This window comes from Salmo salar, chromosome ssa06 (assembly GCF_905237065.1).
Source record: "Salmo salar chromosome ssa06, Ssal_v3.1, whole genome shotgun sequence".
NCBI classification, from domain to species: Eukaryota; Metazoa; Chordata; class Actinopteri; order Salmoniformes; family Salmonidae; genus Salmo; species Salmo salar.
Window position 1 is genome coordinate 88,738,530 of NC_059447.1, and position 18,770 is coordinate 88,757,299.

General features: G+C 43.4%; 2 long non-coding RNA genes across 2 annotated transcripts; both read right to left on the reverse strand.

The window, feature by feature from the left end:
- Positions 1-507: 507 nt before the first annotated feature.
- On the reverse strand, positions 508-1,032 carry LOC123743562 (uncharacterized). Its single transcript, XR_006770419.1, has 3 exons — positions 910-1,032; positions 763-818; positions 508-668 (listed from the first exon to the last, which is right to left on the reverse strand). It is a non-coding gene; the product is annotated as an uncharacterized lncRNA (long non-coding RNA).
- A 16,985-nt stretch (positions 1,033-18,017) lies between these two features.
- LOC123743564 (uncharacterized) lies at positions 18,018-18,536 on the reverse strand. The gene is made up of 3 exons (XR_006770421.1): positions 18,500-18,536; positions 18,276-18,331; positions 18,018-18,182 (listed from the first exon to the last, which is right to left on the reverse strand). It is a non-coding gene; the product is annotated as an uncharacterized lncRNA (long non-coding RNA).
- Positions 18,537-18,770: the final 234 nt, after the last annotated feature.

Here is an 18,770-nt window from a genome sequence, read left to right on the forward strand (position 1 = left end):
CTAGTTGAGTGGTCGGGTGGTCTGTTCAAGGCTTGACGCTTCTGGTGAGGCGCCGGGGCCGGACGCTTCTGCTGAGGCGCTTATTGCTGAGGCGCCGGGGCCGGATGCTATTGCTGAGGCGCCGGGCCGGACGCTTGCTGAGGCGCCGGGGCCGCGCTTGTGAGGGCGCCGGGGCCGGCTTCTGCTGAGGCGCTTCTCCCGAGGCTTCTGCTGAGGCGCCGGACGCTTCTCCTGAGGCTTTGCCGAGGCGCCGGACGCTTCTGCTGAGGCGCCGGACGCTTCTGCTGAGGCTCGGACGCTTCTGCTGAGGCGCCGGACGCTTCGCTGAGGGGCGCCGGGGCCGGACTTCACACTTGACGGGGCATTGTGGCCAGTAGATTCTGCTGACGTGGCATTGTGGCCAGTAGCTTCTGCTGACGCATTGTGGCCAGTAGCGCCGCGGGCATTGTGGCCAGTAGCTTCTGCTGACGTGGCATTGTGGCCAGTAGCTTCTGCTGACGTGGCATTGTGGCCAGTAGCTTCTGCTGACGCGGCATTGTGGCCAGTAGCTTCTGCTGACGTGGCATTGTGGCCAGTAGCTTTAGCATTTGGACTAGGCACCACACTTGCTTTGGCATAGGATCCAGTTGGTTCAGGTCCAGTGTAGGCATGATGCCCATTAGAATTACCTAGAAAACAAAATAAACATTGTGGTAAAAATGCCAGCCTTAAGCTATCGGAACTAGACTGATTTGAACTGAAGTAGTGTAAACCAAAACACACCTTTAAGTGTAAAACAAGTTATCCCTCCAATTAGCAGACAGCAAATCCAAGAAACACTACAAAACATTCAGACAGTTAAACACAAGTAACCAGTGAAAACTTTAAGACAAGGTAAAACCAACCAGATGACTACATTGAAAAACTAACCTCAACGAGAGTCCAAAAGTCACAGCCATTTTAGTGATCAAAACCACAACGGTATTAAGAACAAATGCTAGAGAGACACCTTGACAGAATATCCCTGTTGCTATGTCAAACAGCTGTTTTGGTTGCACCTCATAAAGGAATCCCAGACCCTTCTATCCTGGATGGCTAATTATGTTCAGCTGTTAGCCAATGAACTTCATTTCAATTGGTTCAATTTCCCAATTGGATTAGGTGCTCTGGATTTCATTCAGCTGGTGTACACTGGTGTGCTGGAGGGTGGAGTTTGCACATTGATATTTTTTTCATCTTTATTTAACCAAGTAGGCTAGGTGAGAACAAGTTCTCATTTACAACTGTGACCTGGGCAAAGATAAAACAAAGCAGTGAGACACAAACAACAGAGTTACACATGGAATAAACAAACATGCAGTCAATAATACAATAGAGTAAAAGTCTATATACAGTGAGTGCAAATGAGGTAAGATAAATGAGGTAGACAATAAATAGGCCATAGTGGCGAAATAATTACAATTTAGCAATTAAACACTGGAGTGATAGATGTGCAAAAGATGAATGTGCAAGTAGAGATAGGTACTGGGGTGCAAAGGAGCAAAAAAATGAATAATACATTATTTTATGGGGGATGAGGTAGTTGGATGGGCTATTTACAGATGGGCTATGTACAGGTGCAGTGATCTGTGAGCTGCTCAGACAGCTGGTGCTTAAAGTTATTGAGGGAGAAATGGGTCTCCAGCTTCAGTGATTTTTGCAATTCGTTCCAGTCATTGGCAGCAGAGAACTGGAAGGAAAGGCGGCCAAACGAAGAATTGGCTTTGGGGGTGACCAGTGAAATATACCTGCTGGAGCGCTCTACGGGTGGGTGCTGCTATGGTGACCAGTGAGCTGAGATAAGGCGGGGCTTTACCTAGCAAAGACTTATAGATGACCTGGAGCCAGTGGGTTTGGCGATGAATATGTAGCGAAGGCCAGCCAACGAGAGCATACAGGTCGCAGTGGTGGGAAGTATATGGGGCTTTGGTGACAAAACTGACTGCACTGTGATAGACTGCATCCAATTTGCTTAGTAGAGTGTTGGAGGCTATTTTGTAAATGACATCGCCAAGTCAAGGATCGGCAGAAAAGTCATTTTTACGAGGGTATGTTCGGCAGCATGAGTGAAGGATGCTTTGTTGCAAAATAGGGAAGCCGATTCTAGATTTAATTTTAGATTGGAGATGCTTCATGTGAGTCTGGAAGGAGAGTTTACAGTCCAACCAGATGCCTAGGTATTTGTAGTTGTCGACATATTCTAAGTCGGAACCGTCCAGAGTAGTGATACTGGACGGGCGGGCAGGTGCGGGCAGCGATCGGTTGAAGAGCATGCATTTAGTTTTACTTGCATTTAAGAGCAGTTGGAGGCCACAGAAGGAGAGTTGTATGGCATTGAAGCTCGTCTGGAGGTTAGTTAACCTCTTGGGGCTAGGTGGGACGCTAGCGTACCACCCGTGGTGCACTCCATCAACAGCAGGTGCATTTCAAGAGCGGCAAATTTGAATCCAAATAAATGTCAAAATTCAAATTTTTCAAAAATACAACTATTTTACACCATTTGAAAGATAAACATCTCCTTAATCTAACCACGTTTTACGATTTCAAAAAGATTTTACGGCGAAAGCATAAATTTAGAGTATGTTAGGACAGTACATTTACAAGAGTTGTGTGTAATGTTTTGTCAAGTCAAAGACAGGGTCACCAAAACCATAAAACCAGCTAAAATGATGCACTAACCTTTTACAATCTCCATCAGATGACACTCCTAGGACATTATGTTAGACAATGCATGCATTTTTAGTTCTATCAAGTTCATATTTATATCCAAAAACAGCGTTTTACTATGGCATTGATGTTGAGGAAATCGTTTCCCTCCAATAACCGGCAGTCAAGTCAGCGTCACAAATTAAATAATTAAAATTAGAAAACATTGGTAAAATATTATATTGTCATTTAAAGAATTATAGATTTACATCTCTTGAACGCAATCAACTTGCCAGATTTAAAAATAACCTTACTGGGAAATCACACTTTGCAATAATCTGAGCACTGCGCCCAGAAAAATACGCGTTGCGATACAGACTAGACGTCATGTTGGGGAGATCTAAAATCGAAAATACTATGTAAATAATCCATTACCTTTGATTCTCTTCATCAGATGTCACTTCCAGGTATCACAGGTCCATAACGAATGTAGTTTTGTTCAAAAAAGCTCATCATTTATGTCCAAAAATCTCCGTCTCGTTAGCACATGATGTAAGCCAGCCGGACTTCTCGTCATGAACGAGGGGAAAAAATATATTTCCGTTCGTTCAAACATGTCAAACGTTGTATAGCATAAATCATTAGGGCCTTTTTTTAACCAGAACATGAATAATATTCAAGGTGGACGAATGCATACTCTTTTATAACGTATTGGAACGAGGGTACCCAACATGAACTCGCGCGCCAGGTGTCTAATGGGACATCATCGTTCCATGGCTCTTGTTCGGTCAGATCTCCCTCCAGAAGACTCAAAACACTTTGTAAAGGCTGGTGACATCTAGTGGAAGCAATAGGAAGTGCCAAAATATTCCTAAGCCCCTGTGTTTTTCAATGGGATAGGTTTAAAGTCAATACAACACATCAGGTATCCACTTCCTGTCAGAAAATGTCTCAGGGTTTTGCCTGCCAAATGAGTTCTGTTATACTCACAGACACCATTCAAACAGTTTTAGAAACTTTAGAGTGTTTTCTATCCATATATAATAAGTATATGCATATTCTAGTTACTGGGTAGGATTAGTAACCAGATTAAATCGGGTACATTTTTTTTATCCAGACGTGCAAATGCTGCCCCCTAGACCCAACAGGTTAACACAGTGTCCAAAGAACAGCCAGAAGTATACGGAATGGTGTCGTGTGCGTAGAGGTGGATCCGAGAATCACCAGCAGCAAGAGCGACATGATTGATGTATACAGAGAAAAGAGTCGGCTGGAGAATTGAACCCTGTGGCACCCCCATAGAGACTGCCAAAGGTCCGGACAACAGGCCCTCCGATTTGACACACTGAACTCTGTCTGAGAAGTAGTTGGTGAACCAGGCGAGGCAGTCATTTGAGAAACGAAGGCTATTGAGTCTGCCGACAAGAATGTGGTGATTGACAGAGTCGAAAGCCTTGGCCAGGTCGATGAATACTGCTGCCCAGTATTGTCTCTTATCGATGGTGTTTATGATATCGTTTAGGACCTTGAGCGTGGCTGAGGTGCACTCATGACCAGCTCGGAAACCAGATTGCATAGCAGAGAAGGTACGGTGGGATTCGAAATGGTCGGTGATCTGTTTGTTAACTTGGCTTTCGAAGACCTTAGAAAGGCAGGGTAGGATAGATATAGGTCTGTAGCAGTTTGGGTCTAGAGTGTCTCCCCCTGTGAACAGGGGTATGACTGCGGCAGCTTTCCAATCTTTGGGGAACTCAGACGCTACGAAAGAGAGGTTGAACAGGTCTGGAGTTAACCACGGGATATATCTGTTCCTGGTTCAACATTTTTTGAATGGGGCATGCTTATTTGAGATTGTGAGGAAAGCACTTTTAAAGAATAACCAGGCATCTTCTACTGACGGAATGAGGTCAATATCCTTCCAGGATACCCGGGCCAGGTAGATTAGAAAGGCCTGCTTGCTGAAGTGTTTTAGGGAGCGTTTGACAGTGATGAGGGGTGGTCGTTTGACCGCAGACCCATTACGGACGCAATGAATGAGGCAGTGATCGCTGAGATCCTGGTTGAAGACAGCAGAGGTGTATTTGGAGGGAAGGTTGGTTAGGATGATATCTATGAGGGTGCCTGTGTTTACGGATTTGGGGTTGTACCTGGTAGGTTCATTGATAATTTGGGTGAGATTGAGGGCATCAAGCTTAGATTGTAGGATGGCCGGGGTGTTAAGCATGTCCCAGTTTAGGTCACCTAACAGCACGAGCTCTGAAGATAGATGGGGGGCAATCAATTCACATATGGTGTCCAGGGCACAGCTGGGGGCAGTAGGTGGTCTATAGCAAGCGGCAATGGTTAGAGACTTGTTTCTGGAAAGGTGGATTTTTAAAAGTAGAAACTCAAATTGTTTGGGCACAGACCTGGATAGTAAGACAGAACTCTGCATCACATCATGGACCAATCCGACAGGTTTTAAAAGGGTGAACTCTACCCACCCATTCTGGATTGAGCCAATTGTTTTTCAACAAGAGTCAACCGTTGACATATGGTGAACAACAGAGATGATTGTATGACAAAAGAAACACCAAATTCAGTTCAACATTTTACAGAAAAACAATTCATCAATCCGTTTCAGCTCAGACACACCGGTAGGATTGTCAAATGTTTGCCTGCCGATTAGTATTTAACACCTCCAATTATTGTCGGCAGTCAATCTCTTTTATGTTCACACAGAAAAGATTGTGAAGTCGTCAACCACTCAGCCTTGTTAAAATATTCCAAACCAGAAGCTTGCGTTTGTTGGCAATGCATGTCCTTGTGTGTTGCTTTATGTTCTGGTCAATGTTAGCCAGCTGTGCTGGTGTTGTAGAAAGACCTTGTTGATACTAGTCAGATGCCCACAGCTAGATAACTAGCTAGCAAGATGACAAAGAAACAATTTTATCCACTCTCCATAATTGCATACAGCCAAAATATACATTTTTTTAGCTACCTGGCTAAAGTTAGCTAAATGGTTACCATGATTCGCTAGCTAGCTAGCTGTTGTGCTAGCATTATGCTGCACTCACCACACCATTCGTTTCATATGAAGTGTGTGTGACTGCCTTGCTCAGTAGCTAACTAATAATCTAGTGTACATTATCAAACCTAACAAAAAATCCTTCTTCAAACACAAAACTCTTAGCTAGACATAAAATATAGAAAGACTTGATATAGAAAAAAAAGTTGTATTATGCAGCATTATTGTTTTAGGTACAACAATTCTGATGAAAATTGCATTCTTTTTTCCTTTTTCTTGTCGCTTCCCCATATGGAGGTTCCTGCTCTCTGATTGGCTCAAAGTCAAGTTGTCAGCCAAAGTCAGGTTCATCCACACACAGCAAGTATGTCTTCTGTTCTAGCATGATAAGGAACGGCCTCCTACCGTGATAAGTACCAATCCGCACTCTGTCGACAGTCAGACAATGAATGCTAGACATTAAAAGAAAGTTGATTTGAACAACTAGAGAGCACATATGAGTTTATAAAATATTTCCCTCAACATTTTTATGGTAGTATTTTGGCTTGGCTACCTTGAAGCAAGGTAAGACATGCCTCATAATATGAAGAACAAAGGTCCAGGTTTCAAACAATTAAGGAACGAATAAAATATAGAGATGGTAATGATAGACCTAACTGTCTTCTGGTAGATGGAAAGGCTTTCCCTAAAACCTTCTCTATTAAATGTTGACCAGCTACAAAGCTACAAAGTAGCCTATACCTACCTGTCAGAATGATATCATGACTACTTGCATCAATCCAGTGGCCTTTTGTTCGGCAAACTCCATCTCATGTCTTCTACAGAAACACAGCTAACCCAACAACAGTGCTAGGTGCCTGTACTATAGAAACACTGCTAACCCAACAACAGTGCTAGGTGCCTGTACTACAGAAACACTGCTAACCCAACAACAGTGCTAGCTGCCTGTACTACAGAAACACAACTAACCCAACAACAGTGCTAGGTGCCTGTTCTTCAGAAACACAGCTAACCCAACAACAGTGCTCGGTGCCTGTACTAAAGAAACACAGCTAACCCAACAACAGTGCTCGGTACCTGTACTAAAGAAACACAGCTAACCCAACAACAGTGCTAGGTGCCTGTACTAAAGAAACACAGCTAACCCAACAACAGTGCTAGCTGCCTTACTAAAGACAAACAGTGCTAGCTGCCTGTACTACAGAAACACAGCTAACCCAACAACAGTACTCTGTGCCTGCTCACTTGAATTAATGGATAACTACACAAAAGAACAAATCTAAATTTCATAGGATTTTCCCAGACCTTAAAGGTGGTCTCCTGATTTTCTTTTTACTTTTTTGTGTACATCCAATGTTATTGTTTTTATATTAACAAAGGTTGATTTTGAAAGCAAAAACACGAAAATAAAAAAAATGTCAATAGTAGGCCTACCAACAGCCTACTTGCACAGTATTGAATGCTCACCCACTCTACCCATTGTGAGTGAAAATGCGCTTTGGTGATACAATTTTACTTTTTAAATACATTTATACCAAGACAGATATGAGTCTTCATGTTCTAAATCGTTCAGTGGGGTGTTTCTTTAGCATATCATTATACACAAAAAGTCAGATTTCATCACCTTCTGTTGACAGAGCCACGCAGCTTTCTCTAATCATTTTTGTTTTGTTTTACACGTTGTGGTGATTGTCTTCAAAGTTGCTTCCGTGGGTCTCAAAAAGCAAAATGAACATGACAAGACCTGAATTAAATGTAAAAGGCCTTGAAAATAAAAAGCTTGTGGTACGCTCAGTGCTCCATTGACATTTCACAGAGATACGCTTGTTTTTGTGACAAATATTTTTAAAAGAACAGTAATTTTGCATTAATATGAAAAGCATATATTAAAATATTTACATGTCGTTAAATCGATATCCATCTTGCCTCTATACTGTTTTATGTCCTCTGGATTCTAGAAGAAAGATGACGAGTTCAACAGTAGCCTTAATTCTGACACGGCATCCAGTTTAGCTGACACGATGACATAGACAAGAGTTTCAGTAGTAGCGGTAATATTTAATTGTGGATATAAACATAGTTGTAATACATTTAATTGCTATTAATGATTAAGACACATGCGTCCTCCGAAACACGACCCCGCCAAGCCGCGCTACTTTCTTGACACCTGCCCTCTTAACCCGGAAGCCAGCTGCACCAATGTGTTGGATGAAACACAGTTCAACTGACGACTGAAGTCAGCCTGCAGGTGCCCGGCCAACCACAAGGAGTCGCTAGAGCGCAATGAGCCAAGTAAAGACATAGATCAATGTAATTGGCAACCAGTTTCACTGACTTCTGAACCAATATTTCCTTTTCTCTACCAAAGTTAGATCAACAACAGGATCTGGGAGTAACCATGGAGGAACATCCCCTATGACCACAGACGGGTCAACCTCCGACTCCCTCAAACCACTCACATCAGCAAGCTTTCCAACAGTCCAACCAAAACCACTACCTTGTCTACTAGTATATTCCCAACATTCATCTAGAACAGTAGCAGTGGTATGCTAAACCTCACAGCCTTTCAACCCAATAAGCTACTGACAATTTTTTGTATATCCAAAGGCATCTCACCTGCCTCCACTAGTAGACACATACAGATGTTGATTTAAATGCACCAATACATATCCTTTGTCGTGACGTGACTTTCATTAATGTGATGACTGTTATTTATTTAATCCACTAACTATGTTTAATTGTTAACCCGTTTAAATGAACTAATTAGGAATTTGGGGCAAAACGGAAGAAGTTGTTTAACAAGTTACCATCGCCCAAATTAAATTCTTGAAGAAATTATTTTTCGATAACAATCGCTTATTAATCATTGCCTCAAATCAGTCTCATTCTGAGCAGTAACCTTCTTGGATCTGCAAGAACGCCAGCTTTACTGATTATTCAGTACTACACATTGATTTAATTATTTCTTTTCTAACTAACTAAATAATAACACAGACTACACATACACACTTACATGAGACAAAAGTCCCTAGTGGACTGACAAGATATGACGTCTTATTACACAGAGATAGAGAACGGGGTCGAGAAAACACAGAAAGAAAAAGGGAATTAATCGTGGATACATTCTATAACTATTCCCACAATAATCATATACCTTGCACATGAACCACCGCCCGTTTGGGGTAAGAAAATAACGAATGTATTTACGTGTTGAATGCTTTCATTAGTCGTCTATCTCGTTTCAGAACCAAGCCCTCTCGTAAGGTTGTTTCGGTGGGCTCTCACGTGGTTGAAAGGCTCTGATTGTCCACCAGAGGTCACAACGTCCTTCTTCTTAGTTGTCTGTGCTTGTAGTGGAGTGTTTTCACAGCAGATATTCAGACGCACCAATGATTACCTGAGATGGGATTTTATCCTTCCCACCTTGTGTCTTTAGTCTGAGTTTGAAGCACTTTACACACACAGCTGCAGGCTGGCAATGTTCAGGTCTAGTCTGGGCGTTATCTTCTTCACCTCGGGTTGAGGTTAAGTTGTAACCATTTTCAACATGTAGCTAACGCTCCACGCTTTTCTGGTCTGATATGTTAATTCTTAGCGTGTCCTTTTAGGCACTCTGGCCAAAGTGGGTGTTCCGGCATGCTGACACGTACTCTGAACTCACTTGGGGCGTGGCTAGTCACTGTACATAGTTTATATGAAGAACAATTATCTCATTAGGAACTACAATCTCATTCCTATTCTTAACAAAGAAAGAAATATAGATATATTGTTCCAGTGTTTACTTTTTGGACGTTATATACTGCTCAAAAAAATAAAGGGAACACTTAAACAACACATCCTAGATCTGAATGAAAGAAATAATCTTAATAAATACTTTTTTCTTTACATAGTTGAATGTGCTGACAAAAAAATCACACAAAAATAATCAATGGAAATCCAATTTATCAACCCATGGAGGTCTGGATTTGGAGTCACACTCAAAATTAAAGTGGAAAACCACACTACAGGCTGATCCAACTTTGATGTAATGTCCTTAAAACAAGTCAAAATGAGGCTCAGTAGTGTGTGTGCCCTCCACGTGCCTGTATGACCTCCCTACAATGCCTGGGCATGCTCCTGATGAGGTGGCGGATGGTCTCCTGAGGGATCTCCTCCCAGACCTGGACTAAAGCATCCACCAACTCCTGGACAGTCTGTGGTGCAACGTGGCGTTGGTGGATGGAGCGAGACATGATGTCCCAGATGTGCTCAATTGGATTCAGGTCTGGGGAACGGGCGGGCCAGTCCATAGCATCAATGCCTTCCTCTTGCAGGAACTGCTGACACACTCCAGCCACATGAGGTCTAGCATTGTCTTGCATTAGGAGGAACCCAGGGCCAACCGCACCAGCATATGGTCTCACAAGGGGGTCTGAGGATCTCATCTCGGTACCTAATGGCAGTCAGGCTACCTCTGGCGAGCACATGGAGGGCTGTGCGGCCCACCAAAGAAATGCCACCCCACACCATGACTGACCCACTGCCAAACTGGTCATGCTGGAGGATGTTGCAGGCAGCAGAACGTTCTCCACGGCGTCTCCAGACTCTGTCACGTCTGTCACATGCTCAGTGTGAACCTGCTTTCATCTGTGAAGAGCACAGGGCGCCAGTGGCGAATTTGCCAATCTTGGTGTTCTCTGGCAAATGCCAAACGTCCTGCACGGTGTTGGGCTGTAAGCACAACCCCCACATGTGGACATCGGGCCCTCATAACACCCTCATGGAGTCTGTTTCTGACCGTTTGAGCAGACACATGCACATTTGTGGGCTGCTGGAGGTCATTTTGCAGGGCTCTGGCAGTGCTTCTCCTGCTCCTCCTTGCACAAAGGCGGAGGTAGCGGTCCTGCTGCTGGGTTGTTGCCCTCCTACGGCCTCCTCCACGTCTCCTGATGTACTGGCCTGTCTCCTGGTAGCGCCTCCATGCTCTGGACACTACGCTGACAGACACAGCAAACCTTCTTGCCACAGCTCGCATTGATGTGCCATCCTGGATGAGCTGCACTACCTGAGCCACTTGTGTGGGTTGTAGACTCTGTCTCATGCTACCACTAGAGTGAAAGCACCGCCAGCATTCAAAAGTGACCAAAACATCAGCCAGGAAGCATAGGAACTGAAAAGTGGTCTGTGGTTACCACCTGCAGAACCACTCCTTTATTGGGGGTGTCTTGCTAATTGCCTATAATTTCCACCTGTTGTCTATTCCATTTGCACAACAGCATGTGAAATGTATTGTCAATCAGTGTTGCTTCCTAAGTGAACAGTTTGATTTCACAGAAGTGTGATTGACTTGGAGTTACATTGTGTTGTTTAACCTGTTATGGCTAGGGGGCAGTATTTTCACGGCTGGATAAAAAACGTACCCTATTTAATCTGGTTACCACTCCTACCTAGTAACTAGAATATGCATATACTTATTACATATGGATAGAAAACACCCTAAAGTTTCTAAAACTGTTTGAATGGTGTCTGTGAGTATAACAGAACTCATATGGCAGGCCAAAATCTGAGGTTTCATTCAGGAAGTGGCCTGTCTGACAAGGTGTCGTTCTTCTTGTCTCTGTTTATTGAAGAGTGAGGATCTTAGCTGTCCCGTGACACTTCCTACGGCTGCCATAGGGTCTCAGAAGGCGGTAAAAAGCTGAATTGTGGCTTTGCAGGCTCTGGCTGAAAAAAAGTAGCTGCGTTTGGGTAGTGGCTGGTTACAGTACTGTGAGACTCAGGCTCGTGCCCGGGTCGACCGAAAGCTTTGTTTACTTTCCTCTGTTTAGGTAAATGGACATTCCCTGTCGGAATATTATCGCTTTTTTACGAGAAAAATGGCATAAAATGGATTTTAAACAGCGGTTGACATGCTTCGAAGTACGGTAATGGAATATTTAGATTTTTTTTGTCACGAATTGCGCCATGCGCACGACCCTTATTTACCCTTTCAGATAGTGTCTGGAACGCACGAACAAAACGCCGCAATTTGGATATAACAATGGATTTTTTTGGACGAAGACAACAAAAGGTAATCAAACTTTTATAATAGTAAATCTGATTTTGGTGAAGGCTAAACCTGCCGGGTGTCTAAATAGCTAGCCCGTGATGCCTGGGCTATGTACTTAGAATATTGCAAAATGTGCTTTCACCAAAAAGCTATTTTAAAATCGGACATATCGAGTGCATAGAGGAGTTCTGTATCTATAATTCTTAAAATAATTGTTATGCTTTTTGTGAACGTTTATCGTGAGTAATTTAGTAAAATGATAGCAAATTCCTCCCGGAAGTTTGCGGGGGGTATGCTAGTTCTGAACGTCACATGCTAATGTCAAAAGCTGTTTTTTGATATAAATATGAACTTGATTGAACAAAACATGCATGTATTGTATAACATAATGTCCTAGGTGTGTCATCTGATGAAGATCATCAAAGGTTAGTGCTGCATTTAGCTGTCTTCTGGGTTTTTGTGACATTATATGCTAGCTTGAAAAATGGGTGTCTGATTATTTCTGGCTTGGTACTCTGCTGACATAATCTAATGTTTTGCTTTCGCTGTAAAGCCTTTTTGAAATCGGACAGTGTGGTTAGTTAAAGGAGAGTCTTGTCTTTAAAATGCTGTGAAATAGTCATATGTTTGAAAAATTGAAGTTTTTGTATTTTTGAGGAATTTGTAATTCGCGCCACGCCTATCATTGGATGTTGGAGCAGGTGTTCCGCTAGCGGAACGTCTAGATGTAAGAGGTTAACGAGAGTCTTGTCTTTAAATAGCTGTAAAATAGTCATATGTTTGAGAAATTGAAGTAATAGGATTTTTAAGGTATTTGAAAATCGCGCCACTGGATTACACTGGCTGTTGCGTAGGTGGGACGAATTCGTCCCGCCTAGCCCAGAGAGGTTAAGTGTTCCCTTTATTTTTTTGAGCAGTGTAGTTTTAGCGGCAAATGTCTTCTGTAGACAAAGGAACATTCCTTTCCCAATACTGAAGAATTTTTGACAGTTTTACGGTGTCAAAACCCCCCCCCTCTTCTCTTATGTGGGTGAGATGGGTCTGGTCATCGTCAGCCATTTGCCAAGCTGATATGAGGCCTTGGATCCTCAGCCTGGAGAGGCATGACACCTTTAAGCTATTTACTGGATTCAGCTTCTGAAGCCAAGTCTTTGCCGCTTTTCCATAAACTATTTACCCGTAATCAATTGTCGTCCTGATTCGAACTCTATAAATATCTTTCAACGATTGTCTGTCAGCACCCCATTCATAACCAGAGACCGAGCTCATAAGATTCAGCACCTTCTTACACTTTATTTCAACATTTATGACATGATCTTTCCATTTACAGTACCAGTCAAAAGTTTAGACGCACCGACTCATTCCAAGGTTTTTCTTTATTTATACAACTTTCTACCTTGTAGAATAATATTGAAGTCATCAAAATTATTAAATAACACATACGGAATAATTTAGTAACCAAAAAGCTTTCAAACAAATCAAAATATATTTGAGATTGTTCTAAGTAGCCACCCTTTGCCTTGGTTGGCATTCTCTCAACCAGCTTCATGAGGTAGTCACCTGGAATGCATTTCAATTAACAGGTGTGCCTTGTTAAAAGTCCATTTGTGGAATTTCTTTCCTTCTTATTACTGAGTTTGAGTCAATCATTTGTATTGTGACAAGGTAGGGGTGGCATACAGAAGATAGCCTCATTTGGTAAAAGACCAAGTCCATATTATGGCAAGAACAGCTCAAATAAGAACATGAAGGTCAGTCAATCCAGAAAATGTCAAGAACTTTCAAAGTTTCTTCAAATGCAGTCGCAAAACCATCTAGCGCTATGATGAAACTAGCGCTATGATGAAACTAGGTCTCATGAAGACGGCCACAGGAAAGGAAAACCCCAAAATACCTCTGCTGCAGAGATTAAGTTCATTAGAGATACCAGCCTCAGAAATTGCTTCCTGATTAAATGCTTCACAAAGTTCAAGTAACAGACACATCTCAGACTGCGTGAATCAGGCCTTCATAGTTGACTTGCTTAAAAAAAAACTACTAAGGACACCAATAATAAGAAGAGACTTGCTTGGGCCAAGAAACACGAGCAATGGACATTAGACCGGTGGAAATCTGTCCTTTGGTTTGATGAGTCCACAGCATTCTGCAGCGATACGCCATCCCATCTGGTTTGCGCTTAGTGGGACTATCATTTGTTTTTCAACAGGACAATGACCCAAAATACACCTCCAGGCTGTGAAAGGGCTATTTGACCAAGGAGAATGATGGAGTGCTGCACTACCCGACCTCTACCCAATTGAGATGGTTTTGGATGAGTTGGACCGCAGAGTGAAGGAATAGCAGCCAACAAGTGCTCAGCATATGTGGGAACTCCTTCAAAACTGTTGGAAAAGCATTCCAGGTGAAGCTGGTTGAGAGAATGCCAAGAGTGTGCAAAGCTGTCATCAAGGCAAAGGGTGGCAACTTTCAAGAATCTCATATAAAATATATTTTGATTTGATTAACACTGTTTTGGTTACTACATGATTCCATATGTGTTATTTCATAGTGTTGATGTCTTCTATTATTCTACAATGTAGAAAACAGTAAAAATAAAGAAAAACGCTTCAATGAGTAGGTTTGACCAAACTTTTGACTGGTACTGTACACTGAAAAAATATAAACACATATAAACACATTTAGAAGGTTGTAATCTATGGATTTCATAGGACTGGGCAGGGGCACAGCCGTGGGTGGGCCTGGCCCACTTGAGAGCCAAGCCCAGCCAATCAGTGACTTTTCAATGAGTTTTCCCCACAAAAGGGCTTTATTACAGACAGAAATACCCCTTCGTTTCATCAGCTGTCCGGATGGCTGGTCTCAGACGATCCCACAGGTAAAGAAGCCGGTTGTGGATGTCCTTGGTTGGCGTGGTTACACGTGGTCTATGATTGTGAGGCCGGTTGGACGTGCTGCCAAGTTCTCTAAATCGAAGTTGGAGGCGGCTTATGGTAAAAAAACTGAACATTAAATCCTCTGGCAACAGATCTTTTATTTTAGCTCATGAAACATGGGACCAACACTTTACAAGTTGCGTTTATTTTTGTTCACTACAGTTTACTCATGTCTCCCTATGAAAGTGTAGAAGTAGTACTGCAACCTGTCCAGTAGATGGCAAGGTGTAGGCCTGTTCATAGCACTCAAACTGGATTCTGTGACATGTGGATCAGATTGATGCCATCAGATTATTTTCTGAAAAAAATGTTTATAAACTCAGATCGATCTGATCATGGATAAATGATCACAGAATCCAAATCATTCAGACCCCCCCACCACCAAAAAAAGTTTCAAAGCAGCGCCAGAGGACATGTACCTCTGTCACAAATTTAGTGCTTTAATCAAACATTTTATTAGAGTCCACACTTGCAGCTTTAGATTTAATTCCTCTATGAACAAATTGTCAGTAACTAAACGTCCCTTTTTCAGGATCCTGTCTTTCAAAGATGAATTGTAAAAATCCAAATAACTTCACAGATCTTCATTGTAAAGGGTTTAAACATTGTTTCCCATGCTTGTTCAATGAACCATAAACAATTAATGAACATGCACCTGTCGAACGGTCGTTAAGACACTAACAGCTTACTGACGGTAGGCAATTAAGGTCACAGTTATGAAAACTTAAAACACAAAAGAGGCCTTTCTACTGACTCTGAAAAACACAAAAGAAAGATGCCCAGGGTCCCAGCTCATCTGCATGAACGTGCCTTAGGTATGCTGCAAGGAGGCATGAGGACTGCAGATGTGGCCAGGGCAATAAATTGCAATGTTCGTACTGTGAGACGCCTAAGACAGCGCTACGGGGAGACAGGATGGACAGCTGATCGTCCTCGCAGTGGCAGACCACATGTGACAACACCTGCACAGGATCGGGACATGGGAACATCACACCTGCGGGACAGGTACAGGAAGGCAACAACTGCTCGAGTTGCACCAGGTACGCACAATTTCTCCATCAGTGCTCAGCCTGTCCACAATAGGCTGAGAGAGGCTGGACTGAAGGCAGGTCCTCACCGATGTCGCCTATGGGCACAAACTCACCGTCGCTGGACAAGACAGGACTGGCAAAAAGTGCTCTTCACTGACGAGTCGCGGTTTTGTCTCACCAGGGGTGATGGTCGGATTTGCGTTTGAGCGTTACACCGAGGCCTGTACTCTGGAGCGGGATCGATTTGGAGGTGGAGGGTCCGTCGTGGTCTGGGGCGGTGTGTCACAGCATCATCGGACGGAGCTTGTTGTCATTGCAGGCAATCTCAACGCTGTGCGTTACAGGGAGGACATCCTCCTCCCTCATGTGGTACCCTTCCTGCAGACTCATCCTGACATGACCCTCCAGCATGACAATGCCACCAGCCATACTGCTCGTTCTGTGCGTGATTTCCTGCAAGACAGGAATGTCAGTGTTCTGCCATTGCCAGCGAAGAGCCCGGACCTCAATCCCATTGAGCACGTCTAGGACCTGTTGGATCGGAGGGTGAGGGCTAGGGCCATTCCCCCCAGAAATGTCCGGGAACTTGCAGGTGCCTTGGTGGAAGAGTGGGGTAACATCTCACAAGAAAGAACTTGCAAATCTGGTGCAGTTCTTAATGCATCTGGTGTCCACAACACATTATTCCATTTGTTAGTCACATCTGTGGAACTTGTTCAGTTTGTCTCAGTTGTTGAATCTTATGTTCATACAAATCTTTGTATGTTAAGTTTGCTGAAAATTAACACCTGAGAGTGAGAATTCCCCCCAGTATAGTTGCTTGAAAATCCTAAAATATAAGAACGCTAAGTGTTTTTTGAAGTTGTTTGAAGCCTTGATAACAAAAAAGCTAAAAGTAGTTAGTCACCAGCCAGGCTTAAGAAACAATTCATATTTACATCTCTAGATAATTTCGTACAAAGTGAGAGCTTAAGTGCACCTTTTAAAATCTAAAGTTTCTGCCAGGGGGGTTCTGCAAGTGCAACCTCATTGTGGTCAGGTAGAAATGGATTGTGCAGAAGACCACATTGAGAGTAGACATATTTTTTACAGCTGAAAGCGATGAACGCATATACACGATTGCATCCATGTGTCTGGCCAGACCAACATTGTAGAACAGGCAAAATGAGTCAAGTTGATTTAATGTTTCTGAATAAGGCCAAGGAGAAACTTTAGCGTCCCTGGGACAGGTTAGTGACAGGCAATGGGACGATGAGGTAAACTGCACTCGCATTCTTTAGGCACCCATGGTAACAGGCAGATTACAGTAAATCAAACACCCTTCACAAAGGGACAGGTAAAGTATGAACATATGAGGGAGCTCTGACAATTTAGAGAACTTGAGCATTTGAACTACCAGAAACAAAGGTAAACATACCTGTTTACACAAGTGTTGTGATCCACATTCCCTTTTACTCCAGACCCACAGTCTGTTCCCAAACAGCAAGCACATGGCAGGCAGAAGAGAATATTATATTTTAAGGACAAGGTATATTGAAAGTCAAATTGTTTATTGAGCATATCATGGAAGAGTAGCAGGAACACCAGGCTAAATCAAAAGCATAACCATAGAACCAAAGTGTGTCAGCAATATTGGCAAGTCAGAAGTCAATTTTAGTCCATTGTAGCGTCCACCCCTGTAAACAATTTGCATGACGCTGGACAAGTGAAGGAGATCCTCATTTCAAACAAGAGCATTAGTTGGCACATTTCTCCACCTCAGTTACCTTTTCTTCTAAAGGGAGGCACAGTAACAGGGGAACGACGATTAAGGAGTTGGGCAAACCAAATTATGATCTCCCTAGTTGAGTGGTCGGGTGGTCTGTTCAAGGCTTGACGCTTCTGGTGAGGCGCCGGGGCCGGACGCTTCTGCTGAGGCGCTATTGCTGAGGCGCCGGGGCCGGATGCTATTGCTGAGGCGCCGGGGCCGGACGCTTCTGCTGAGGCGCCGGGGCCGGACGCTTCTGCTGAGGCGCTTCTCCTGAGGCTTCTGCTGAGGCGCCGGACGCTTCTCCTGAGGCTTCTGCTGAGGCGCCGGCGCTTCTGCTGAGGCGCGACGCTTCTGCTGGGCGCGGACGCTTCTGCTGAGGCGCTCCGGACGCTTCGCGAGGCGCCGGACTTCACACTTGACGGGGCATTGTGGCCAGTAGATTCTGCTGACGTGGCATTGTGGCCAGTAGCTTCTGCTGACGTGGCATTGTGGCCAGTAGCTTCTGCTGACGTGGCATTGTGGCCAGTAGCTTCTGCTGACGTGGCATTGTGGCCAGTAGCTTCTGCTGACGTGGCATTGTGGCCAGTAGCTTCTGCTGACGTGGCATTGTGGCCAGTAGCTTCTGCTGACGTGGCATTGTGGCCAGTAGCTTCTGCTGACGTGGCATTGTGGCCAGTAGCTTTAGCATTTGGACTAGGCACCACACTTGCTTTGGCATAGGATCCAGTTGGTTCAGGTCCAGTGTAGGCATGATGCCCATTAGAATTACCTAGAAAACAAAATAAACATTGTGGTAAAATGCCAGCCTTAAGCTATCGGAACTAGACTGATTTGAACTGAAGTAGTGTAAACCAAAACACACCTTTAAGTGTAAAACAAGTTATCCCTCCAATTAGCAGACAGCAAATCCAAGAAACACTACAAAACATTCAGACAGTTAAACACAAGTAACCAGTGAAAACTTTAAGACAAGGTAAACCAACCAGATGACTACATTGAAAAACTAACCTCAACGAGGTCCAAAAGTCACAGCCATTTTAGTGATCAAAACCACAACGGTATTAAGAACAAATGCTAGAGAGACACCTTGACAGAATATCCCTGTTGCTATGTCAAACAGCTGTTTTGGTTGCACCTCATAAAGGAATCCCAGACCCTTCTATCCTGGATGGCTAATTATGTTCAGCTGTTAGCCAATGAACTTCATTTCAATTGGTTCAATTTCCCAATTGGATTAGGTGCTCTGGATTTCATTCAGCTGGTGTACACTGGTGTGCTGGAGGGTGGAGTTTGCACATTGATATTTTTTTTCATCTTTATTTAACCAAGTAGGCTAGGTGAGAACAAGTTCTCATTT